Source organism: Periplaneta americana, chromosome 7, assembly GCF_040183065.1.
Source record: "Periplaneta americana isolate PAMFEO1 chromosome 7, P.americana_PAMFEO1_priV1, whole genome shotgun sequence".
In the NCBI taxonomy this organism is placed as follows: Eukaryota; Metazoa; Arthropoda; class Insecta; order Blattodea; family Blattidae; genus Periplaneta; species Periplaneta americana.
This window is the reverse complement of record NC_091123.1, coordinates 118,019,529-118,027,861: the sequence shown is the minus strand read 5'-3', so window position 1 is coordinate 118,027,861 and position 8,333 is coordinate 118,019,529.

Genomic DNA, 8,333 nt, shown 5'->3' with positions numbered 1-8,333 from the left:
ATAATAATAATAATAATAATAATAATAATAATAATAATAATAAACAAGCACTATAATTTATAAAAAAGAAGCGAAAAACGAAGTCAATTTATTTCTCGAGAGATTAATATATGGACTGTATAAAGTTGCTAGTACATATTGGTAATACTAGATAACTACAGTTGTGCTTCCTTCAAAATTATTTGGTGTACATGAATAAAATATTTAGAGATTAATTTTATTAAAAAAAAGAACAAATTAAATAAAATTATTGTCTATACGAATCTGGCTTCCGCAACTCACTTCTCGTTCTATTAAACAATTCTTACAAAAGAGATGAAAAGATATCAGACATCGCCGATGTCACCATAGGACCTCTGTAAACGCGTGAAAGTCTTTGTGCAACAAGAACTTTATTTTAGGGACCGGTTCGGCCTACTTTTCGAAAGCCACAATATAACGTTAAAGACAGTAGGAATGAGAAAGCTAATGTTCTGTTATTATACTAATGTAATTCCTCATTTAGACATCCAGACTACAAAGAGTCGTTGAAATTATTATATGATCATAACACAGTAATAACGTAATGATTATGGTAGAGATAAACGAAGTATTCCAGAATGCATAATATAGTCCTCGTTTTCAGAGAATTTATCGAAAATTGCACCTTTTCTTACGAGACTCAGTAGCATGGTTGATTGAACTAGAGACTGATCGAAATTTTTCATGATGAGCCAAAACGAAATGGGTTAGGAGTCAATTTCTAAAAGAGGAGAACGAAAAGGAAGAAAAAGGATACGGATAAGGAAGAAAGATAACGTGAAAAACATATGTGGAACGAATTATGACTCAGAAGAAGACATAAATAAATAAAAGGCAATAAAGGAAGCATTGGAGCAAAGAAGGAAAGAGAGGAGGTGAAGAAAGAAATGAAGGACGCGAAGAAAGAAATGGAGGAGACAAAGAAGAAAATTGAGAGACGAAGAAGAAAATGGAAGAGGCGACGAAGAAATGGAAGAAGCGAAGAAGGAAATGAAGGAGACGAAGAAGGAAATGGAGGAGACGAAGAAGGAAATGGAGGATACGAAGAAGGAAATGGAGGAGACGAAGAAGGAAATGGAGGATACGAAGAAGGAAATGGAGACGAAGAAGGAAATGGAGGAGACGAAGAAGGAAATGGAGGAGACGAAGAAGGAACTGGAGGAAGCGAAGAAGAAAATGGAAGAGACGAAGGAAATAGAGACGAATAAGAAAATGGAGAAGGCGAAGAAGGAAATGGATACGAAAGAAATGGAGGAGACGAAGAAGGAAATGGAGACGAAAGAAATGGAGGAGGCGAAGAAGGAAATGGAGGAGACGAAGAAGGAAATGTAGACGAAAGAAATGGAGGAGGAGAAGAATGAAATGGAGGCGAAGAAGGAAATGGAGGAGACAAAGAAGGAAATGGAGACGAAAGAAATAGAGGAGGCGAAGAAGGAAATGGATACGAAAGAAATGGAGGAGACGAAGAAGGAAATGGAGACGAAGAAGAAAATGGAGGAGACGAAGAAGGAAATGGAGACGAAAGAAATAGAGGAGGCGAAGAAGGAAATGGATACGAAAGAAATGGATGAGACGAAGAAGGAAATGGAGGAGACGAAGAAGGAAATGGAGACGAAAGAAATAGAGGAGGCGAAGAAGGAAATGGAGGAGACGAAGAAGGAAATGGAGACGAAAGAAATAGAGGAGGCGAAGAAGGAAATGGATACGAAAGAAATGGATGAGACGAAGAAGGAAATGGAGACGAAAGAAATAGAGGAGGCGAAGAAGGAAATGGATACGAAAGAAATGGAGGAGACGAAGAAGGAAATGGAGACGAAGAAGGAAATGGAGAAGGCGAAGAAGGAAATGGAGGAGACGAAGAAGGAAATGGAGATGAAAGAAATGAACGAAGCGAAAAACGAAATGGAGGAGATCAAGAAGCAAGTGGAGGTAAAGAACTAAATGGAAGAGACGAAGAAGGAAATGAAGGAGGCGAAGATGAAAATGGAAGAAGCGAAGAAGAAGAAAGAGGTGAAGAAAAAGATGGAGACGAAGAAAAAACAGACAGACGAAAAAGAAAATGGAAGCGAATAAATAAATAGAAGAAGAGAGTCGAGGAAGCGAAGAAAGAAATGGAGACGAAGAATGAAATAGAGGAGGCAAAGAAGAAAATGAAGGAGGCAAAGAATGAAATAGAGGAGACACAGATGGAAATGGAGGCGGCGAAGAAAGGAGTGGAGGCGACGAAGAAGAAAATGAAGGAAGCGAAGAAAAATGTAGCAGGTGAAGAACAAAATGGAGGAGACCAAGAAGAACTGAAGGAGACGAAGGATTTGGAGGAGGCGAAGAATGATACAGAGGAGACGAAGAAGGAAATGGGTAGGAGAAGAAGGAAATGGAGGAAGTGAAGTAGGAAATGGGGAGGCGAAGAAGGAATTGGATGATGTGGAGGGGAAATGAGGGAGGCAAAGAAAGAATTGGAGGAGATAGATAAGAAAATAGAGGTGGCGAAAAGGAAATGCAGGTAACGAAGGAAATGGCGTTATGGAGGTGACGAAGAAGGAGATGGAGGTGACGAAGAAGGAAATGGAGGGGACAGAGAAGGAAATGGAGGTGACGAAAATGTTATGAAGACATTAACGAAGGAAATGGAGGTGATCCGATTGTACTTACAGCCAGCACATTTGTAGGAAAGGTACAGGTACTATCCCTTACCCGCCCCTTCTTACCACAGAGTGAAGTGGGGTACCTGTGGCGAGCTCTAACTATTATGATAAATAGTATAGAAGAAAGTCTGTCTGATAATTCGACTATTTAAAACTGTCGGTGTATTCGTTACTCGAATAAATGTATTCGATTTACAAACAATAATATAAGGCATATAAAATATCGAATGAACTATTCGAAGGTTTCACTATACTATCGATTAAATCAATTCGACAATGTTCAAGGACAAACAAAACACTCCGCTATTAGGAGATTTGTTAGTAGACAAAATATATTGGTATAAATGTTTTGTTTTGATACAAGAAATAGCAATGATAGGTTTTCTTACTACTAACTGTAACGTGATTAATCGTGTATTCTTTTGGTTCGTACATGACACGACAGTATAAAATCACGGCTATTTCGCGTTCATAAACATGTTTCTTGCTAACTTCAGGGAACAATATTTATGTAATCACTCATCACGTCTGACGAGACTTCCCCGTTGAACGAGCAGGTAGTAGTGCACATAATAACTTCCTTCTTATTGTCAAACCATGACACTTCAGCAACTACCTTCTTTAATATATAATAATAATAATAATAATAATAATAATAATAATAATAATAATAATAATAATAATAATATAGTTTTATTACTGGTTGTTCTTTATGGTTGTGAAACTTGGACTCTCACTTTGAGAGAGGAACATAGGTTAAGGTGTTTGAGAATAAGGTGCTTAGGAAAATATTTGGGGTTAAAAGGGATGAAGTTACAGAAGAATGGAGAAAGTTACACAACACAAAGCTGCACGCATTGTATTCTTCACCTGACATAATTAGGAACATTAAATCCAGACGTTTGAGATGGGCAGGACATGTAGCACGTATGGGTGAATCCAGAAATACATATAGAGTGTTAGTTGGGAGGGCCGGAGGGAAAAAGACCTTTGGGGAAGCCGAGACGTAGATGGGAAGATAATATTAAAATGGATTTGATGGAGGTGTGATATGATGATAGAGACTGGATTGATCTTGCTCAGGCTAGGGACCTATGGCGGGCTTATGTGAGGGCGGCAATGAACCTCCGGGTTCCTTAAGAGCCAGTAAGTTAGCAAGTAAGTAATAATAATAATAATAATAATAATAATAATAATAATAATAATAATAAGTTAATAATAATAATAGTAATAATAATACAATAATAATAATAGTAGTAGTAGTAGTAGTAGTAGTAGTAGTAGTAGTAGTAGTAGTAGTAATAATAATAATAATAATAATAATAATAATAATAATAATAATAATAATAGCTGTAATAGAGCTGTAAATTGGTTTTCTTAATGCGTTTTGAATAGCAATAGGCCTACTGTAATAAGATGTAGAAAAAATATGAATTCAGCACTACAGTAGAGTACATTTTTTCCGAGCACATACTTTTTATTCTGCTTCATAAACTACTAGAGATACGAAGTACGTACTAGTCAATATAGTTCTCTTTAAGATTTTTTTTTTTTTTTTTTTTGCCTGAAGAAGATTTCGATTGGAGTCATAAACCTGTACATACTGTTTATTACAAACATTTTGAATTCATATATGCAATATGAGATTCATTTGGAATTTTGTCTTATCTAACAAAAATTAAAGAAGAGTGGTGCCTATTTCGATTAAATCGCAATTTGCTATTATCTTCTGTTTTAATTGAGCTATGATATTTCCCAGCAACAAATTATATTTCATGTTCATAATTTCCAAACGAATTAACATATAAACATTAAGCAGTATGAACAAGATTCTTGTAAAAGCTGGAAGTAAAATAATGTCTGTGCAAGGATAATGAATAAATCAATTCAATTAATGAAAATCAATCAATCAATCAATCAATCAATCAATCAATCAATCAATCAATCAATCAATCAATCAATCAATCAAATAAACAAAGAAGTAAATAAAAATAAATATATACATATTAGAGATTAGTGAAGTGCTTTGTATGGAATGTGGCATTGTATGGGACAGAAACTTGGACATTACGACGAAGTGAAGAGAAGCGAATAGAAGTATTTGAAATGTGGATATGGAGAAGAATGGAACGTGTGAAGTGGACAGACAGAATAAGAAATGAAGCTGTGTTGGAAAGAGTGGGTGAAGAAAGAATGATGCCGAAACTGATCAGGAAGAGGAAAAGGAAATGGTTGAGTCACTGGTTGAGAAGAAACTGGCTACTGAAAGATGCACTGCAAAGAATGGTGAACGAGAGAAGAGTTCGGAGTAGAAGAAGATATCAGATGGTAGACGACATTAAGATATATGGACCATGCGAGGAAACGAAAAGGAAGGCAGGAAATAGGAAAGATTGGAGAAAGCTGGGTTTGCAGTGAAAGACATGCCCTTGGGCGGAACACTGAATGAATAATACATATATATACATATGTACATATATATACATATGTACATATATACGTATGTACATATATATATATATATATATACACATACTATATACTAGATAGATAAGACAGGCAGGCAGATATACAGAAATCTTATTTTATCCAGCAGGACGCTAGTAAGAAAGTCCACCGTAGCCTTCGGTTAGCGTTTTTTCTAATGAGAAATAAGGGTACAAAGACAGAAGGCACGCCAGAATTCTCTTTTCGGTGTGATGCATGTGATAAAATATGTACTTGGTAGAGATGAACAAAACTATCTGCCGCTCTCGCTCGCTGTGTTCGTTGCACTTGACTTTCGAATCTCGCCTCGTAACTCCCGTGTGCTTCGAGTCTTCTAATCATTCTCGAAATAGCATTTGGTGGGCGTGGAAAGATTTCGTTACTTTGAATAACATACATCATTGAAATAAATAACATTAGAGATGTTCAATTGATACAAAAAGACAAAACAAAACAGTAGGCCTATCATAGTTATCAAAATGTTCTGTTTGCATTATTAGATATTACTTATGGTAAACATAAAATAACGTTAAATAAAGCGTTAATATATTTTTCTACTTGAGATTGTACACTTGATCTCAAACAGAAGGAAAAAAATCCTAGCCTTTTAATAAGGGCCTAGTAATTAAATAAAGATTGGGGATTGGATTATTGGTAGAGATGTTTCAAATAGACTAATTGATTGTTTATACATATATAACAGTTGCCAAAACAGATAAAAGTTCAGTCTGGTATAAAGAACTGTGACGATTCAAGGTTGCTTGACGTTCGAGAGTTGATCACTCCCAATATCTTAAAAGTTCGCTTATAAGCGGTCAACGACGTAGGCAATATTGTCGTGCGGGTTTTCGACTTCGTAGGCACTTTTGTCTTACTTTCTCGAGCGTTGTTCAACTCCAGTACTCGGATAGTCTGAAACATTCCTGGGCAAACCGCTGTGTTAGTATAGGGATCTGAAAAGATCCAATAATGCTCCTTTAAAATACGTAACCTATGTCTGCCGCTATGGCTGTGTGCGTAGCATGTCCGGTTTCCTTACCTCAGAAAATTATTGTCAAGATATCGCAGCTTTTTCCTATTCATTTATTTGTACCTTGGAGAGAAATTACCTAAGTTACTCGAATTCCATAATATATATTTGTTAAACTCACATGCATTTCCGCCCCATGACGACGTTGATGATGATGCTGATAATAATAAGGGTGATAATGGAGATGCTTACAGTATGATTGTAATGTTGATGAGTATCTTATTGAGGATGGCGAAAGAGATGGTGCTGATGACAAAGATGGTGATTATAATAGATGGATATAATGACTATGGAGATGAGTGTAACGATACTGCTGATGGTGATAATATGGAGATATGGTATTGATAGTGATGATTATGGAAATAGTGATGATTTTGGTGACAATGATAACACATTTTATTGGCGGTGACTTGTAGTGGTGACGATGGTAGAGATACGATGGCCATGATGATGATGATGATGATGATGATGATGATGATGATGATGATGATGTTGATGTTGATATTGATTCCAACGGTTGTGATGACGCTAATGATACTACAGATGGTGATGGTGATGATAATGGTGAATGATTGTGATGATGCTAATAATACTTCTGATTGTGATGATGATGGAGGAAATAATGGTGAAGACGGAGCTAGTGGCGGTGGTGATTTAGATGACGAAGAAAGTGATAGTGTTGATAATGATAATGGTGAATGATTGTGATGATGCTAATAATACTTCTGATTGTGATGATAATGATGGAGGAAATAATGGTGAAGTCGGAGCTAGTGGCGGTGGTGATTTAGATGACGAAGAAAGTGATAGTGTTGATAATGAAAATGGTAGTATGACAAAACTGGTGATGCGGAGAATGAACATTATTGTAACATTACTGTGAAAATGGTGTTGACAATAAAAATAAATATGACAATGAAAATGATAATATGGCAATGAAAATGATAATATGACAATGCAAATGGTAATAGGACTATGAAGATGGCAGTATGATTATGAAAATAGTAGTGAACATGAACATAACAATGAATAGTCTATGGTAGTATGACTATGAAAGTGGTAGTTTGGTTATGAAAATGGTAGTATGACTATGAAAATTTTATATGACCATGAACATGTAGTATGACTATAAAAATGGCAGTATGACAATGGACATGATAGCATAAGAAAAATGGTAGTGTGACTATAAGAATGGTAGTCTGACAATAACATTTGTAGTATGACAATGAAAACGGTGGTGTTGACAATTAAAATGGTAGTATGACAATGATAGAAGTGGTATTGACAATGAAAATGGTACTATGACAATTAAAATAGTAGGCACTATGACAATGCAATGGTGATGCAGACAATGAAAATAGTAGTATCTCAAGAAATATGGTAGCATGACAATTAAAATGATAGTATGTCAATGAAAATAATGGTGTGATCAATGCATGTGAAGATGATATTGGCGATGAAGATGATGACAATATACATGGCAATGGTGATAAAAGTGATAGGATGTGGTTGGTGGAGACGGTGGTGATTGTGGTGACGACGAAGGTGAGAAGGATGGTAATGATTATGACTGGTGTTCATGGAGATGAAAACGGAGATGGCGATTACGATGATAATGCTCTTGATCGTAATAGAAATGGAAGGGATAATGAATGGGGTGATGATAGTGATACTGGAAATATGGCCATCAGAGGTTAGATAGATAGATAGATAGATAGATAGATAGATAGATAGATAGATAGATAGATAGATAGATAGATAGATAGATAGATAGATAGATATAGATAGATAGATAGATGAATTTAATGTCATCCAGCGACTTACAGCCATAGACAACGTCAGAGTATATATATATATATATATATATATATATATATATATATATATATATATATATATAATACATGGCTACTACAATATGAATAAATGTAAGAATAAAAAAAATAAATATACAATCACCAGATAATCACAAAAACAGGTTAAAAATTTTAAAAGAAATAGAATAAAATCAGGTAAAAATGTACAGATTTGTCAATTACATGAGGTTAAAACAAATAGTATCTGAAACGTAATATTGCTAAAGACATAATAATAATAATAATAATAATAATAATAATAATAATAATAATAATAATAATAATAATAATAAT